Source organism: Rhincodon typus, chromosome 6, assembly GCF_021869965.1.
Source record: "Rhincodon typus isolate 14 chromosome 6, sRhiTyp1.1, whole genome shotgun sequence".
Taxonomy (NCBI): domain Eukaryota; kingdom Metazoa; phylum Chordata; class Chondrichthyes; order Orectolobiformes; family Rhincodontidae; genus Rhincodon; species Rhincodon typus.
The window spans coordinates 89,347,053-89,367,423 of record NC_063337.1 but is presented as its reverse complement, the minus strand read 5'-3'; positions in this window follow the sequence as shown (position 1 = coordinate 89,367,423).

Below are 20,371 nucleotides of genomic sequence, written 5' to 3'. Positions count from 1 at the left end.
GTCCTGGTCCCACTTTCCAATGAAACCACACTCACTGTGGGAGAAACTCGTATGTTCTAAGGAAAGCAACTCTAGACTAACCAATATTGGATTTTCTTTCATCAGAGCTAGAATTTTCAAACCATGACAATGTTCTTGTAAATTTCCTCTGGACGCTCTCGAGTAAATATGTCCTTCCTATGACATGACAACAAGAACGATGCACAAAACTCCAGCCATGACTGAACCAGTGTTTTATATCATTCTAGCTTTATGTGCCTCGTTAAATGAAAGAATTTACCCCATGTACCTGCTTTACCAGCTTCAGTGCTGTCCAGCTACATTCAGAAGTCTGTGGACATGCAGTCAAGGTCTCATACTTTCTCTACACCTCTCAAGGCTCTTTTATTCATTATGTATTCCCTTGCCTTTCTTGCCCTCCGCCCAAATGCACAATATCACACTTCACTGGGTTGAAATCTATTTCCCACTTTTCGACCCATTCAATTGATAATTTCCTACAGTTGACAGCCACTATCTGGGCAATATTTGTGTTGTCTGTAAATTCTCCAGTTGTGCCACCCCACATTATGAATTAAACAAAACATTGAAAGGGGGGAAATGGTAAGCAATGGGGAAAGGTAATTAAATAGAACATTAAATGGATAAATTTTACAAATGTTGGCACAGACATAATGGACTGGATGTCCTTCTTTGGTGACATTTGATTCTATAATTCCAAGTGCAGATATTTTGCAGGGAAATGTGAAGTAATATATTTTGGTAGGAAGAATAAAAAAACACCGTAAGACAAAAGATACAGTCTAAAAGGTGTACAGGGGTAGAGGGGCCTTTGAGTGCATGTGCACAAATCATTGAAGGTGCCTGGGTAAGTCGAGAAGGTGGTTAATAACTCAGATGGGATCTTATGATTTAGAAGCAAAAAGTACACAAAGAGTTTGCGGGAAACCTTAATAAAACATTGGCATTGCCTTAATTGGAGTATTGTGTCCAGTTCTGTTACCAGATTTTAGGAAGGATGTAAACCTATTACAGAGGGTAAAGCAAAGGTTTACAAAATAGGCAGACTGGAGAACAGGAGCTGTTCTCATTTGAGAAGGGAAGGTTGAGAGGACAGAATGAATGGGGAGAAATTATCCCTTTCAGTGTAAAAATTCAGTCAGTAAGCCATAGAGTCATACAGCACAGAAATAGACTCTTTGGTCTAACCAGTCCATGCCGACAATAATCCCCAAACTAAACTAGTCTGACCTATCTGCTCCTGGCCCATATCCGTCCAAACCTTTCCTATTCATGTACTTATCTAAATGTCTTTTAAATGTTTTAACTGTACCCACATCCACCACTTCGCCTGGAAGTTCATTCCACACATGAACTACCCTCTTGGAAAAAGTTTGCCTCTTTTGTCTTTTTTAAATCTCTCTCCCCTCACCTTAAAAATGTGCCCCCGGTCTTTAAATCCCCTATTGTAGGGAAAGAGAACTACCATTAATTCTGTCTACAACCCGAATTATTTTATAAACTTCAATAAGGTTGCCTCTCAACCTCCTACGCTCCAGTGAAAAAAAGTTCCAACCTATCTAGCCTTTCTTTATAACTCAAACCTTCCATATCCAGCAACATTCTGGTAAATCTCTTCTGAACCCTCACCAGCTTAATAATATCCTACGTCGAAGTGTTGTGACTGTAAAAGACACATATACACAAGTTAGTTGTCAGTTTCAAAATAAAAGGCGATAGTAGTTGCATTAATGCTCATTCAAAGTTCGTTGTTAACAATGAGATTAAAATGGTCAGTGCAGTTCTCTTCTCAGTTAGGCTCCATTGTCCAAAGTGATGGAGTTGAATGGCTTGGTCCTCACCCACCGGAGTAATTAGAAGGCTGTGCAGCAAGGTGGCCCATCTGCTCCAGGCCAACTGCATCCTTTTCTTTCTCCGTTTTCATCACTTTTTTTTCTTTTTTCTTTTCTTCATCATCTGACATCGTGGGAAAGCCAGACTGCTGTGGTGCGACATCAGTTGCAGCTGTGACAGTGCCTGGAGTAAGGACTTATGACTGCAGTAGGCCTGGAGTGTGGTCTCAGTGACTTGGTGGGTCTTTGACTGCAGTGGTTATGGTACCTGGACCAGGGATTCCTGTCTGTGGTGGCATCACTCTGCATTACAAACTAATCAAACTGAACTAACCAACCCCCTGACTAGCCACAAACTCATATGTATTAAGTGACGTTCTTTTCCATTCTCGTGAAAAGAACCCAAACCTGTTCAATCCCTCCTGATAATCTTTTCCATTTTCTTTGATTAACACTGTACTGATGATACTTTTGTACATTTTAGAAGGAACAAGAGCACAGGACCTACTTGAGGTAGGTCATTAGTTTGGGAACATTGCAATGAGTGAAATGTTCTTTTCTTAATTTTATTATTTCAACATTTCCTTTTTTTATTCTTGTTTGTCTTGCCTGAATTAAGTTTTGTCTTTGAAACGAATGATCTTTTGTGAAGGAGAACCGGGGAGAAGTTATTTCTTTACCATCACGGTAACATCATTCATACATTAAGCAGATGCAATAATCTGTCATATTACAATCATCACCAGTCTTTCAATATCAGTTGGCTGTGTTTCAACTATCAGATTTTGCATCTACTTCTTTTCCTAACAGTACTGACATTTTATTTTGACTACAAATATCAACTGTACATTTAGTTTGCATTGTAATCGCATTTGTAGTTGCTGTAGTTTCAGGAAAAGCTGCATTATCTATTTTTCATCAGCTGTGATGGATTGTGTGGCAACGTGATGAATAATCTTGTATACGCTTAAAATCAGCCATATGATTGATGCCTTGTCTCATCAGTACTTTGAATTTTTCTATGTATTAAAAAAAAGTTGAATCTATGACAAAAGTAATCAGTTGGATACAATTGAGTTATGTAAAAGTAAGTCACAGCTGCACAGAATGTTAGTTATGAAACATTCTGGCTATTCTGCACATTCTACTCACCATAAATTTAAGATTATCCAAAACTTAGTTGCCCATGCTTTAAGTTACAAAATGACATGTTCTTCTATCATCTCTGAGTTTATTGCCTTATGTTGGCTTCCAGCCAAGCAATTTGTTTACTTCTCATCCTTATCCTCATGCTTATTTCCAAATTTTTTCAGGGCCTTTCCTCTCCCCAGCTCTGCAAGCTCCTCCAATCCTACAATCCACCAAGCTATGTGTGCTTCTCTCATCTCTTCCTATTGTGCATTCTCAATTATGACTGTTTCACCGTTGCTGACCGTAATCTCAGCTATGAAGATGCTAAAATCTTTAGTCCTCTCCCTACTCCTCTCCACCTCTCTATCCTGTTTCTTTTTCAAATTTAAGACAATGGCGTAGCTGCAAAGAAACTGGATGAACAATCCAGAGGTTCAGGGTGATGCTATGGAATCACGGACATGAATCCTTATTATAGTGACTGCTAGAATTTGAATCTATCAATAACTCTGGAATATAAATTTATTATCAATGGAGGTCACCATGAAACCATTATTGATTGCCATAAAGGTCCTTCTGATTTATTGGTATCCTTTAGGCAAAGAAATCTGTTGTATTTTTCTGGTGTGGTCAACATATGACTTTAGCCAACAATGTGGTTGACTCTTTCAAATGCCCTTTAAAACGGTTGTACCAAATCACTACAGAGATGATGGCAGAAAATGAACTCCTTTAATAACAACACTGTGTATTCATCCCATATGCACTCAACAACTCAAGAAAGTGGCTTATCACTAACTTCTCAAGAGTAACTAGAGATGGACAATAAATCCTGGCCTTGATCCTTCATCCCAAGGAAGATTTAAAAAGAAAATCTCCTGATGTAGCTCAGTTTCATAATTTGTTTCATTATGTTCGTATGAGGGTATGTCCATTATTTGTCCATCTTCACGCAGCAAGTTCTGCAGACAGTAGTATGCTATTGGGAGCAAATTACTGCAGATACTGGAATCTGTACCGAAAACAACAAATTCTGGAGATCACAGCGGGTCAGGCAGCATCCATGGAGAGAGAGCAAGCTAATGTTTCAAGTCTAGATGACTTTTCGTCAGAGCTGATGTGAAGTATGGAGGGAGCAGCATTTATGCAATTGTGGGCCCATGAACTGTTGGTCATGCTGTAAAATACTCAAAACTGCAGCAGGCATTAATGGACATTAGTTGGTGAAATTTGCAAACAGTGCTGATCACAATTGATCAAATTTAAGCTGTCAAATGCTTGAAAATAATCACAGATTGTTAAATTTGTGTACGCAACCATAAAGCATTAAATGTAGATTTCTAAAGTTTGTGAAATAAACAGAAGGTATTTGCAAAATCATTCCTAGCATCTTCCTTCATGCTTTTGATTTCAACTGCCATGTTACCCTTCCTTATGATCATTGTCTGGCACCTCTGTGTCCTCTCCACCAGGATGGCTTTAGAGCCCACTTGACCAGGGTGACCTCTCTGTGCACACAACTAAGATGACTTCAGTTTTCATTTCAGGAATGTGGAGAAAAACAAGGGATGCTCCACCGGAGCAGTGGTGGTGGGCAAAGAAATAAATGAATAGTCAACAACGCAAATGCGGCAACATTGGAAGAATTAAGAGTTTAGTGGAATTACCTTTAAAAGTATGCAATGAGAAACAACAATTCTCCGTGAATATTTTGAAACACTTCCTAAACCCTTGATGTATAAATGGTTTTTAGGGAGGCAGGAGGTGAGTTACTCATCGCAGGATTCCTAACCTCTGACCTGCTCCGAAGACATCGACAGTGGAGCAAAATAACTCCGCGAAGACTGGGATCCTGTCACTAAGTCATCCTTTATTTACACATGCACAGTACATGACTTTGAGGATGCAGTGATGGTAATGCCATTCAATGTCCAGGAACAATGGTTAGATTCTCCCTTGCTGGAGATGATGATTGCCTGATACTTGACTGGTGCAAATGTAATCAAGTCTGAATACCGTCCAGGTTTTGCTGCGTTTAGAAATGGACTACTTCTGCATCTAAGGAGTCATTAATGATGCTGATTGTTGTGCAATCATCCCCACTTCAGACCTTATGATAGAGGGAAGATTATTGATGAAACAACGGAAGAAAACAAAGAGGAAGGCGATGACCTATTGGTATAATCACTGGACTGTTAATCCAGTGACTCAGGTAACGTTCTGGGGACCTGGGTTTGAATCCCGCCATGACAGGTGGTGGAATTTGAATTCAATAAAATTTGGGGCTGCACGGTGGCTCAGTGGTTAGCACCGCTACATCACAGTGCCAGGGACCCAGGTTCAATTCCACCCTCGGGCAACTCTCTGTATGGAGTTTGCACATTCTCCCCGTGTCTGCATGGTTTTCCTCCAGGTGCTCCGGTTTCCTCCCACAGAGCAATGATATGCAGGCTAGGTGGATTGGCCATGCTAAATTGCCCATAGTGTTCACGGGTATGTAGATTAGGTGTGTTATGGGGGCATGGGTCTGGGCGGGATGTCCTGAGGGTCGGTGTGGTCTTGTTGGGCCAAAGGGCCTGTTTCCACACTGTAGGGATTCTATGATCTATGAAGGTAGTTGACCCGGTTCATTGCTTAAAGGGACATTTGCACGGTTATGCTGGAGTTGAGATGACTGACCTCCAACATTTAGAATCAGCTTCTGTTGTTCAAGATATGACTCTACTCAGTGGAGAGTTTTCCCTTTGACTCATACAGACTTGAGTTTTTCGAGGGCTACTTGAGGCCACACTCAATAACATATGGCTTTGATCTCAAGGGCAGTCACTCTCACCTCCCTTCTGGAGTTCAGTTCTTTGTTCGTGTTTGAACCAAGGTTGCAATTAAGTCAGGAGCAGAGTGTTCCTGGCAGAATCAAAACTGAGCATCAGTGATCAGGTTACTGCAAAGTAAGTGTGCTTGATGCCATTATTGATAACCCACTCCATAATTTTACTGATGACTTAAAGAAGACTGATGAGGTAGTATTTAGTCAGGTTGAATTTGTCCTGCTTCTTGTGTACGGAAAAGATCTGGGCAATTTTCATCATTGCCTGATACAGGCTAGTAATGTAGCAGTAATGGGACTGCTTGTGTAAGGGCATAGGACGTTCTAGAACAAAAGTTTTAAGAACTATTGTGGTACTATTGTCAGGGCCCAGAGTCTTTGCAATGTTCAGTGTCTTCAGCCATTTTTTGAGATCACGCAGAGTCAGTTGGATTGGTTGACAATTGGTAGAGGAGGCCAAGATGGATCATTCACTCAGAGTCTCTGGCTGAACATTTTTGCAAATGCGCCTTAACCAAAGCAATATTCATGTTTGTGAACTGGAGTTCTGATGGCAGCACTCTAAAGACAGTAATCACTATAATATCCATTAGTTATGTGTAATCAGTATTTGGGCCTCACTGAATAACATTATGTAACACTCTGGAATTCTATTGAAGAACACTAGAAAACAAAAGATAGTTGTGAGAGTAGACTACACAGTCTCTCCAGCTTAATCCATCTTTGAAAATGACCCTGACTGATCTTCTACCTCAATTCCACTTTTCCACTTGCTCCCTACATTCCCTTGATTCTGTGAGAGGTCAAAAACTATCTCAATGATACTGAATCCATAACCCACTGATATAGTTAATTCCAAAGATTTACAACCCTATCAATGAAAATATTTCTCCACATCTCATCCCTAAATGATTGACTTTTTAACCTGAAACTGTGACCCTGCATTCTTGATTCCCCAACTTTTGGAAACAACCAGTACATGTTGATCTTGCCAAACTCCCGAAGAACACGATAGGTTCAGCACGATTTCTTCATATTCTTGTAAACTTCAAAGGATACAATCCTAATTTAGTCATTCAACAAAGAAAAACCCTCTTATCCCAGAGATCAGTCTTATGAACTATCTCTCTATCACCGCCAATGCTTTTTTGCTTTAGGCTTCTTCAGGCCAATGTTGCAGCCAATGCTCCAGATGTGGTTTCAACAAAGCCCTATATAATTGTAGTAAGACTGCCCTATTCTTGTACTCAAACCTGTTGCAATGAAAGTCAATCTGCTCTGTTCCTTTCTGATTACTTGCTGGACCTGCAATTTCACCATTAGAGTTCAAATTGTGAGTTGGACATAATTCAATAGAAGGAAAACATATAGTTTAGACACACAAAGCCAGCTATTGATTGGAATGCTAGACTCAAATGAAATGTTTGAAACAAATTCATCAATGTGTTTCATAACACATTGCTCTGTATAAAAACCAACAGGTATTTGATTCAAAATTGTTTTTCTGTTTCCAACAAAGTTGAACATATTTTCTGATTGCAAAACATTTTATTTTGTTAGATAACAATGATCTATATTTATTTTGTACCTGCTAATGTACTAAATGTCTCATCATACTTCATAGAAAGTTATCAAATGATATTTAACACATATCTTTGTACGTAAATATACAATACAGCACAATATCAAATGCTTGTTCAAAGAGGTGGATTTTGAGGAGAGTCTTACAAGAGGTAAACATTGAGAGATTGCGGGAAGGAGTTCCAGAGCTTAGGGCCAATGTAACTACAAGCACAGATGCCAATGGTGGAATAGTTAAAAATCAGGGGTGCAAATTAAGCCATATTTGGAGGAATGCAAATATCTCAAAAGGCTTTAGGATGGAGTTACTTAAAGAGTTCTTGAGTTGTGAGCAAGAGACAAATTTGAGAATAAGATGGCAATTTTGAAATTGAAGAATTTTCAGTCCAGGAGTTATTGAATGTCAATGAGTAAATGATCAAATGGACTTGCATAAGTTGGGAAATGCTCACTAGGGTTTTGTGTAACCTCAGAATTAACAGACATCCACTGCATACAATATCTTCTGAACTCCATTCATATTTTGCCACTCCTGGATGCCCTTGAGAAAGTGGTAGTGAGCTGCTTTCTTGAACCGTTGCAGTCCACCTCCTGTGAGTTGACCCACAATGCAATTAGGGAAGATTCCAGAATTTTGACCCAGTGATAATAAAGGATAATGAGTGGCTTGGAGAGGAACTTGAAGGTGATGATGTTCCCATTTATCTATTGCCCTTGTCTTTCTAGATGGAAATTGTCGTAACTTTGGAAGGTGGTGGCTAAGGATCTTTGGCGAATTTCTGCAGTGCATCTTGTATATAGCACACACTGCTGCTACTGAGCGTCGGTGATGGAGGGTCTGGATGCTTGTGGATGCAGTGCTAGTCAAATGGACTGCTTTGTCCTGGATGGTGTCAAGCTTTTTCAGTGGTGTTAGAGTTATACCAGTACAGGCACTTGGGGAACATTCCATCACATTCCTGACTTACGCCTTGTAGATAATGGACAGGTTTTAGGGAATTAGAAGATGAGTTACTCGCCACTGGCCTGCTCTTATGACTACTGTGTTTATGTGGTGACTCCAGTTGAGTTCCTGGTCAATGGTAACCCCCAGGAAATTGACAGTGGGGGATTTGATGATGATAAAACCAATGAATATCAAGGGGTGGTGATTAGATTGTCTCTTATTTCTAATGGTCATAGCCTGGCATTTGTGCGGCGCAAATGTTACTTGCCACTTGTCAGCCCAAACCTAGATATTAAATGCAGCTTGTCCTCACAACAGCCTTTCAATGCTAGTTGCTGGTGAGTGCTGCAATGTAAGTCTGTGCTTCCAGTGCATTCTGGAAGTGGATCATTGGGGTGCCATGTGGTTTCTGAGGGTTGGCAAATATTAGATACCAGTGTCCATGGATGAGGGTTGGTTACAGCATTTTCTCTTGGAGCATGCCCAGAAGTACCAGTATTAATGTGAAGCTAACAAGAATCATCTTGTATTCCATGTTGAGAATTCTCAGCCTCTTACTTGCTCGAGGCAGCTGATAAGATGGGAAGCTGCATTTTGATAAGATGTGTAATGAATAAAGTCATTAACAAGCAATAATCCCCCATAATAGTCAACTCTCCATTCCCGAAGATCTCGCAACAATGCTCAGAATCTGCTTAAAAGCTGCAGCAAGTTTCTTCCTAAATTGTGTTAGGTCTTGCGTGACTCTATTACATTTCCTGCCATATGAATAGAATAGAATAGAACAGAATATTCAGATCCTTTATTGTCACATGTACACAAGTACAGACGTACAGGAGTACAGTGAAAAGTTTTACAATGTTGCTTCTTATGGCACCATCTTAGATACAAGTACCTAGGTACAAATTTTAGATACAAAAAGAGGAGTAAACAACAAAAGTAGTTGCACTACTTTGCAGAAATGAAACATAGTTAAAGGGATAGACTTTACAGTCATATAAACAAATTACACATAAACATTGCATTGTAGTACCTGAGTGCTGGTGCTTCCACCTGTAGTCTGACCACATGTGCCAGATCCCAGGCTAACAACCATCCTCTTTCTGCTCCAAGCCACCAATCTGTTTCCCACCAGCTCTCAGCTGCTCCAAGTTTTTCCCAGGGCTCAATTCCCCACGTCAGCCTCCGCTCCTGGGCTGTTTCCGATCACCAGCCTCTGCTCCGGGACCGCTTCCCTGTTACTCAGGGATTCACCTTTTGGGCTTGCCAACTCCTCCATTCCCCTCTGGGCAAGTCAAAGTCATTAGTTGAAATAAAAGGAAGGTGGAAAAAGTGAAAAAAATGAAAAAAAAAACAGATGGAGCTGGCATGAATTGAACAGGTATTTGCATCACTATGGAACAACATTCCAGAAGCAGCAGTAAATCAGGAAATGGAAGGGAGGGAGCAACTCAGGAAAATTACAATCACCAGAGAAGCTGTACTGAGTAAATTTTGAAGCTATGGGCTGGCAAGTATCTCAGTACCAATGGACATCACCTTGGGGTCTTAAAAGAAGTGGCTAGTCAAATAATTGAAGCATTGGTTGCGGTTTTTCAAAATTCTCCTGATGAAAGTTAACAAATCTAACTTCTTTTTTCAAAAAGGGAGAGGAAAACAGGAAACCATGGGACGATTAGCTTAATGTCTGTCTTAAGGAAAATGCTAGAAGCTATTATTAAAGAAGTTAGTGCACTTAGATAAGTTCAAGTTTATCAGGCAGAGTCAACATGTGCCTGTGAAGGGGAAATTGTTTGCCTAACACATGCTGTGGCTAAAAGGGAGGCAATAGAAGTACTGCAAATAGATTTTCAGAAGGCATTTGATAAGTTGTCCCATCAATGGTTACTTCAGAAAATAAAGCTCACATTGTAGGGGGTAGCATATTGGCATGGGTAGAAGATTGGCTGGCTAACAGGAAGCAGGGAGTAGGCATTAATGGATATTTTTCAGATTGTCAAAATATAAAGAGCGGTCTGCCACAGGATCAGTGCTGTGACTGCAACTGTTTATAATTTACGGAAAAGACTTCAATGAAAGAATGGGAGGCATGCTTGACAAATTTGCTCACAATCCAAAGATTGGTAAATGTTGAACAGCGCATATGGAAGTTACAAAAATGATATAATAGTTTAACTGAATTGGTAAAGATGTGTTAAATGGAGTATAATGTGAGAAAATGTAAAACTGTCCATTTTGGAAGAAAGAATAACAAAGAAACATCATATTTAAATGGTGAGAAATTGCAGAGTTCTGAGATGCAGAGGGATTTGGGCATTCTTGTTCATGAAAAGCAAAGGGTTAATATACAGGTCCAGAAAGTAATTAGGAAGGCTAATATAATGTTATTATTTATTGCAAAGTGAATTAAATACAAAAGTATGGAAGTTATGCATCTGTTTTACAGGGCCTTGGTGAGATTACATCTGTTCTCTGTATTTGTCATCTTATTTAAGGAAAAATCCAAGTGATCTGGAGGCAATTCAAAGTTTACCAGATTACTAACTGGGATGAGTGGAGTTGGCTTAGTAGGAGTGGTTAGAAATGCTAGGCGTGTATTTACCAGGGTTTGGAAGGTTAAGAAGTGACTTCATTGAGACATAAAATCCTGTACATTTCCAATTCGAGACGAGAGAGGGTAGCATCATCGATGATATCATCAATATATCAGAGAAAACGTTGCTGTAGGTGTCTGGAATGGGAATAGAACAAGGAATGTTCCACACACCCCATGAAGACACAGGCATAACTGGGGCATATCTGGGTATCCATGGCCACTCTCTGACCTGAAGAAAATGAGAGGAGTTAAAAGGACCTGGCTACAGTGTTCCAGCGAAGCTCAGCACAAGCTGGAAGAACAACAATGGAGAGAACTGCAGATACTGTAAGGCAGGAACAAAAACAAAGTTGCTGGAAAAGCTCAGCAGGTCTGGTAGCATCAGTGAAGAAAAAATCATGTAGAAATGGCAGTTATCACATAGCCTGCCATTACACACCACCTGTTGTTAGTCACTAATCATCCCCATTTACAATCATTCACCCTCCTAGCCAGATCGTTATCAACTCCTTTGTCTGTCCAACTGTTCTTTTCTTCAGAGATAGTAGGAACTGCAGATGCTGGAAAATCCGAGACAACAAGGTGCAGGGCTGGATGAACACAGCAGGCCAAGCAGCATCATAGGAGCAGAAAGGCTGACATTTCTGGCCTAGACCCTTTTCTGATGAAGGGTCTAGTCCTGAAACAGCCTTCCTGCTCCTACGATGCTGCTTGGCCTGCTGTGTTCTTTTCTTCTCTCTCTTTAGGCTCTATCCTATTGTTTACTCCTTACCACACCCACCATCCCTATTTTCTGCATATAAACTGATGCTATTCCAGCCACCATCAGTTCTGAGGAAGGGTCACCGGACCCAAAATGTTGACACTTATTTCTCTTCACAGATGCTGCCAGACCTGCTGAGCTTTTCCGGCAACTTCTGCTTTTGTTCCCGGAAGAACAACATGTCATTTTCCACTTGGGGATTTTGCAGCCCTCCAGACTCAATATCAAGTTCAATAATTTTAGGGCTGGAGCTCTCCCATATACTAGCCCCCTACCCCTCACATCAGACCTTGTTATCACACTACCTATTGTTAGCCATTAACAGTCTCCATTAACAGCTATTCATTCTCCGAGCCAGATCATTATCTATTCATTTGTCTGTCCAACTGCTCTTCTCTCTCTTTGATCTTTATCCTGAGTTATCATTTAGTCCCTTCCCCCTCCCCCCACCCTATCTTCTGCATATAAACCAACATTTACCAACCCACCATCAGTTCTGAGGAAGAGCCACCAGACCCAAAACATTAACTCTGACTTTTTTCTTCACAGATGCTGCTGGACCTGCTGAGCTTTTCCAGCAACTTCTGTTTTTGTTTCTGATTTACAGCATCCGCAGTTCTTTCGGTTATCGTAAAATCCTGAACGTTCTTGATATGGTGAATGTGGAGACAATGGTTCCTCTTATGGGACAATCTAGAGCTAGGGGTCGGTAATTAAAAATCAGAGTCCAGTAATACATAACAGAGATTAGGTGGATGTTCATCTCTCAGACCATTGCGAGCTTTTGGAACTCTGTGAGAGGATGGCGGAAGCAGAGTCCTAGAATATTTTTAAGACAGTAGTAGATGAATCTATCTGTTCAGAAAGGGGTGAAACGTTATTGGGGTGGGTGGGAATACAGATTTATAATCATATCAGCCATCATGTTATTGAATGGTGGAACAGACTTGAAGGTGGATTGGACAACTTCTGCCCCTAATCTGTACTCTCACATTTCATAGAATCATAGAATTCCTACAGTGTGTAAACAGGCCCTTCGGCCCAACAAGTCTACACCGACCCTTGGAGCATCCCACCCAGACCCATCCCCCTATAACCCACACACCCCTGAACACTACGGGCAATTTAGCATGGCCAATCCACCTAGCCTGTACATCTTTAGACTGTGGGAGGAAACCAGAGCACCCGGAGGAAACCCACACAGACATGGGGAGAATGTGCAAACTCCGCTAACCACTGAGCCACTGTGTTGTCCCATTTCGGGCTTATTTGTACCACTTAGAAAACTTCAGAATTCCACACCCCACAGGGGAGTATTCATTAGCAATGTGATGGAAGGCTTTGTCAAAAATGCTCTCAAACAGCCTTTGCAAAAGAATAACCTGACCACTGATGCTCAGATTGGGTTCTACCAGGGCCACTTGGCTTCTGATCTTATTGTAGCCTTCGACCAAGTACGAACAAAAGCGCTGAACTCCAGAGGTGAAGTGAAAGTGATGGCTCCTGACATTGAGACAATATTTGATGAATTATCACATCAAGAAGCCCTGGCAAGACTGAAGTCAACGAGAATCCATGCAAACATTCTCCACGGAAAATAGATGTGTTTTTTTGACTCTCCCTGATCCCAGTCCCAGTAGATCTCTGCAGGAATTGCTCAGGGTAGTGCCCTAGGCAAAACAATCCTCAGCAATTTTATCCATGACTTTTCCCACATAATGAGGGATATTTACTGGTGACTGTACAATGTTCACGGCTATTTGCAACTCCTCAGATATTGAAGCAGTGTGTGGCTATTGGCAGCAGGATCTGGACAATACCCAGACTTGGGCTCAAAGTAGCTTTCATGCACAAATGCCAGGCAATGACCATCTTCAACAAGAAAAGAAATCTAACTACCTCCCCTTCTGTAGCATTACCAGCAGTGAATAATCAGCATCCAGGGGTTTTCCATTGATCAGAAACTGAACTGGACCTGCCATAGAAACACAGTGGCTCCAAGAGCAGGTCAGAGGTAATGAATTCTGCAGCAATTAACTCACCTCCTGACTCCCCAAATACTGTCCACCATCTACAAGGCACAAGTTAAGTATTCTCCACTGAGTAGAATGAGCGCAACTCCAACAGCCCTCAAGAAAATTAATTCTAGCCTTGACAAAGCAAGCTTATTGACTGGTACCCCATTCACCACCTTGAAAGTTCACTCCCTTCATCACAAATGCACAGTGGCAGCAGTGTGTATGCCATGTAGTGTAGCAAATCACCCAGACACTCATCAAGAGCTTCCAAACCTAGGAAGACAAGGTCAGCAGATGCATGGTAGCACCATCACCTACAAGTTTCCTATAAAGCCACATCTCATACCGATGTCGAAATATGTCATTTCTCCTTCACCTTCACTACATCAAGGCACTGAAACTCCCTTCTTAACAATAGTCAGCATCCCTACTCACTCAGAACTGCAGCTGTTCAAGCAGGGAACTTAACTTTTCTTCAGGGCAGTTAGGTATGCACAACAACTAATGCCTAGCAAAGCCCACATCCCAAGAATAAATCTAAAATAGGGTTACCGACAGATAATGTGAGTAAATGGAGTTAAGATGCGACTTACTCATGATCTAACAGTATGGCAATACAGATTCAAAAGGCTGATAGGTTTCTTATGTTCACAGGTTCCTACAAGAGTCTGAAAGTGAATGATGTCTTTGATAAATCCATAATTAAACATTTCTATATTAATTCATTTTCTTTCCCCCACCACCCCCAGTGTATTCCACTGGTACATAAACATAATTACTTAACTATCACAATCAAGTTCAGAAATATGTCAAATTCAAGGATTACTTTATTGCAGCAAGGAATTGCATTCTGTTGATCTCAATTTCTCTGTTTGTACAGGAATCATAGAATGTACTCTTTCGATTTCACAAAAAAATGTTCAGTATTTTCAAGAAAGTTCGCTGTTTACCGAGTCTCACAGAGAAGAAGAAGATTTTAAGTCTTAACCCCAATCAATTTGTATATCTTCTGGAGATTTTCTTTCTAAATTTTTGATTCCAATAAATGAATAAATAATGGATTCGTGAAGTAAGCCCATGCCACTCTCTAGTCTTATCTAGAATTTGTAAAAGTGAAAATCCAAAATACATCCCAAAGGCATAAAATTTTCTCTATAAAATATTCATACGTGATTCTGACATATTTCTAATATATACTTGGTATCAAAGTCACAGCTGGAAAAAATGGTTTATGCATCACAAAATTTCATTGACATTAAACAAATATAACTGATAACAATATGCTTGTTTGCCTTCTTCGTGCAGTGACCCATCAAAGTTGCATGGGTCAGGTAATTGGGAACTGTATTTTGAATTGGAATCAGGTTAGACAGGGCAAGGGATGGTATATATCTTTAAGTGAATTGGAGAGTTTATGTAATGAACAGTGCAAGGACTGAAAAGCAAGTGGGTGAATTCAATGTCAAACCAGGTCTAGGAACAGAAATAAAGAGTAAGAAAGTAAAATTCAATTAAGCAAGGCAGAAAAAAAAGGCAAAACAAAAAGCTAAAACAAAAACTATATGCAAAACTCTATAGGGGTCCAAGCAATGCAGGCTTTAGCAGGATTTCAGGCTGAACCAGGCTGAAGTTTATGCTTTAACAAGTGATACAGAGAGTTTTTCGCTAAGCAGCAGCGTTGCCAGTCAGTGGGGATTATTGATTTTTAACTGCATAATTCAACTTATTACTATTCAGCTTCCTATCTTACGAAACTCACCAAACCGGTGAGACATCAAAAAAAAACTCAACATGGAAACCAGAGCAACAACTAAGTGAATTCAGCTTGCTGCTTGTTCCAATGATATCTCTGTTGGGCTTTGGGTACCAACACTTCAAGGTATGCTTCATGGGCACCAAACACATGCATAGCACATCCGCACACATTCGCTTGTGCCAGTCCCCAAACATCCTCATGGCACATTTCCAATCAATTTACAGGACACTTCTGTGCTTCAGTTCTGTACCTCAGACTGTACCAGCATCTATCATCGTAATGCTGTAGCAAGGATACTGTAGACTCAGAAACACACACCCAGCTCATGGACTGGATTAGGTTACATTTCCAGGCTGTTAACATGCTGTTCACATAGCACTCACTCACTCACCCTAAGCCTACCTGGATGTTCACAGCATCTCTGCCTTGCCTTGCCTTTTAACACTGTGGTTCCTCAGCCAGAGATACAAAGCCAAGATTATTTCCTTTTTGCCTTGCCATTTGGTGCAAACAGAAAGGAAGGTCATGCCTGTCGGCAAATCTCAGACCAGTCAGCTCTAATAGCCTTTGCTAAAGAGATCCCAGGACAGTAAGCCAAGTGCAGTCTCTGATACCAGTCCAGGGGACTGGATACAGCCAGTTAGCTACTCGGGGTGGTTAGAGTTGGAATTCTTTCTCCATAAAAGCTCAGAAACCAAATGTTGGGCAGATCACTACCAGTCTTGAGTCTTTCTTCCCTGTTGGGACTGTATTTGCCTGGAATGAGAAAGAGAGGCGGGTCATATGGGGAATAAAATTGTGTGGCATTACTGATACTTTTGATGCAGGTGCAGGGGTGTCTTGGGTGAGCAAGTCAGCAATGCAGAGGGCATGCAGGGTTATTGATGTCTGGTGCTGGGATGAGTGACAACAAGTGTGGAAAGATGCTGCAGGCAATAGCGAGAGTGGTAGAGAATGAAGCCTTGGTGGAAATCGAATACAGGAGCAGAGACCTAGTAAGTGTGAGGAGTTGGGGAGAAACTGGTGGCACTTACACTGACAGAGTGAAGAAGGTCATTGAGAGATCTGTGCATTCCTCCTGGCAAATGAGACTGCACTTGACCTGGATGTGAATCTTGGACCAGGTTGGCATGGACTGGTATCACAGCCTCCATGGCTGGTCCTGAGGGAAGGGGATGGCCCACCTCTGCACTAGCCCTTCCAGATCCCTACCGACAGACTGAGATGTTGATTTCCCCCTGTCTGCCAAGTCCGGTTTAAAGTGCTGGCCTGGGTGAACAATGAGCTTTTAAAGGTGTGAACAGCACAAGGACGCAGGTGAATTCCAGGATCTCCACTAGGTGGTGAGATATTGTGGAAATGGAACACGGTAAAATGGGGCCAGAATTAGACATGACAAACAGCTTTGGGGTGGTAGGAAGGTAATGAAGTGAGTTTGGTAAGGCGCAGTGAGAAAATATGCCAGGCCTGACAGTGAAAATGCCTCCAAAAACTTGATGCAACTCAGACTTAGCTAAAAAAATGAAAGATTTAGCCCCAGGTAAAGGCCTTAATATCTGTGACTTCACATTTATAAAATAGCCTTACTATTATTTTAAAATGAAAGACTTGTCATTCACAACGTCAAGGCGTTCCAAATCACTTTGCAGCCAATAACATATTTTTGAAATGAATCATCATAGTAATATAAAAAACATGACAACCAATTCACACACAGCAAGATCTCACAAACAACAATCTGATTGTAACTAGATAATAAATTTTAGGGGTATTGAGTGGGAGATGAATATTAACCAGAATGCCAGGTAAATCTCCCAGGTCTTTTGTCGACAATTCCAAAGAATCTTTTGCAATCACCTTTTAAAGCAAATTATGGGACAATTTGGGAATCATTGTACAGAAATTTCAGCTTAAACTGAACTGAAATGTAAGTCAAGCAGCATACATAAAACCTCCATTGCAGTTGAAAGCTCTTCCAACAGTACAATTTAAAATACTCTCAAAAAGAAACCACAAGGCAGCTTGGAATATAGACTATTTTATTTTTATTTTCACTTGTACTTAAAATACTATTACCAATCATTAGATTTCATTCCCAATGTGAAGAAGCCCTGAGATATTTGATATGTCTTCTTTATTTGAAGTCATTAGAATATACGCCCTGCATTAGTGTAGAGTTGGGGATTATATTTCAGAATTAGAAAGCTCTATTGTTGCAAGCATGAGATGACGCATCTGATTTAATATCAGGTGAAAGAAAATGCAAACTGAATCTAGTTAGAAAGTTCATTTTAAGTGCTCATATATTCTACCTTCAGCATGTGATTTCAAATCAACTGAGTGAACCTTGTAAATCACTCACTTCAAATTGCTCTTGAGTTCTGATGTTACACCATGGGACATAAGTGCAAAGGCATTTAATGTGTTCCTTAAGTTTAGCAAAGATACTAATCCACTTATTTCAAAATGATCTCACTTAAATCGTGAAGAAGGGAATCTAAACCAAGTCGTTTGAGTCTTCCTGCATTACTGGATTCAGTATGGTACTGAGGGAGCATAACAAATGCTCAGAATTTGTTGTCGACAATTCAATGGATAGCATCCAAAGTTAGTTACATTTGCCCTATTTGATTTCCAGGACATTTAGCTCTGCAATTTGTTGGAAGTGTTCAATGCAATGCACTCTGTGGGGTTACTGCTAGAATCTGAGTGAACAAGGTGAGCAACTATCCATAACCTTAACAAATTAGATTGAAGGATTATGAAATTAGCAATGAGATGAGTGATTAGGAAGTGAAAGGGGTGAACCAATGTCAACATAGACAGAGAAAGATAACTTAAGAGAGAAAAAGAAAGATTGGATTGGCAGAGGGAGGAAAATTCTACAGCATTAGAAGCCAGAATTGCAGAGTTAGCAAGGTTTCCATATCATTAACTGGACAGGGCTACACTTCCATCCAGCTCTGGAAAAGAAATACTACCTCCAGGAGGCACTTTCAACCTGTTTGGGTGGCAACAAGTACAGGGCTACAGGGAGTGATGGCCGCAGCCGGAATTGTTGCGTAAGCTGATAGTTCTAAATGGTGAATGTTCATGTTACATTTGTTCCACCCGTTCTGATATCATAAAAAGTCAGTAGGTGGAGACAAAGAATTCTATTCTTGCTTTTGAAGCAGTAGATATATCTGTACCATTTCCCTTAGGCCCATTTAATTATGCCTGACCAAAAGTATTTGTACTTATTGCTATCATGCAATAAATGATTTTGCTATCTAGGAATTGTGCTACTTCAGTAGGATACTCAATGATGTTGTATCCGTTATTACCAATCACTATATAGATAAAAGACAAGCCATGCCAAAGAAGTATTGAGGCAAAAAACTACCTCAGACAACCTTTACCCAGTAACACACACTGATAGGGATGGAAAATAACACAGGGTGCCAACAGTGGCCATCTGGGCAAACATGACATGGTTGCAGTATCGAATTGAACCCAGATGCAACCTAGAATACCCAAAAGAAAAGTAAAATAGGTCAAGTTATTGAGTTTATCATTTTAAGAGCATTGCTACTTTAAGAGGACACAGGCATTCATTCAGCAGCTGAAATGGGATTACCGACAGAGAGGGACAGTAACAGCCACAGATGTAGCATAAAGGCAAGGTGAGCACTCCACATTCAGCAGCTGGTAAGAAGTACTGGGATGGACTTGGAAAGAAGAGAGAAAAAACAGACCTACTTTGAAAATAAAGAGACATCAGAGAAGGAGACTCGGTAGGGAACAACTGAAAGGCTCAGGACATAGAGTTAATGATCGCTAAGACCAAAAATGGAAGGCAAGTATAAAAGAGAGTTCTCATCTCTCACAGTGAAGATCACGACCAATAATGTTAAGGCCCATGAGGCACAGCAGCAAGGAACAGTAAAAGAGCTGGAAAAGAAACTTAGACAGGGCTAAAGAATCAGAAAGGCTTCAGAATTTATTTCCTTTCAAATTGAGAAAACTTAAAGAAATCTAGTGAAATGATCTAACAAAATAAAACCCAGAAATAATTAAAGATTTAAAAGGCATATGACTCAGTAATTAAGCTTCCTATTCCAATCAGAAAAATACCACCTGGTCCAGAACCCCAGGATATAACAAGAAATGACATTTTTGTTTCAACAGAGTACCTGACTTCCATGATGGATGTTGATAAGATTAAAGGTCTCCAAGATGATACTATGAAGGAACCAAACTGGCAGAGATGAGTTCCACTGCAAAGGAATTTCCGAATTTTAAGGATCCTCCAGAAAAATTAATGGACCGTGAGCATTTTCAACAGCAAATGACTTCCTCTGTAAAGTATATCTAAAGGGTCAACAGTCCTCATGTGGCAACCTAACATTCTTCCAAGGCTGAAGAGAGTGTGTTCTGAGAAAAAGTGTGAAAGGTCCACAACACCTTCATTTTTGAAGTCAGAGACGTGAGAATAGATGAAATGTTTGTAAATATAATAAATATATGTGTATATGATTGTCTCAGAGGCAATATGAGTTGAAGAAAGGAAATGTCGCACTTGGAACAGTTAATTTCCAGTGCCAAAGAGATTAATAAGCAGCAGTCAACATTTATCACATTAAAAGGACACATTTTTTTTAAATTACCCAACTTAACTAAAAGCCTTGCTCTTGAACTGACAGAAGACCTTGAGCTGTTGTTATCTTTAAAATGTCCAATCTACCCTTTACCTGATAAGTTATCCCATTCTCTCTTTATTTTGCAAAAAGATTTTTTTTTTCAGAATCATGGTCCAGCTTCGGCTCATTTCAAATCAAGTCAGATTCTTACTTCTATTGTGGAAACCGAAAGTCTGGCATAGCCTGAAACAGAATGCAAATTTCCCATGAGTCCACAT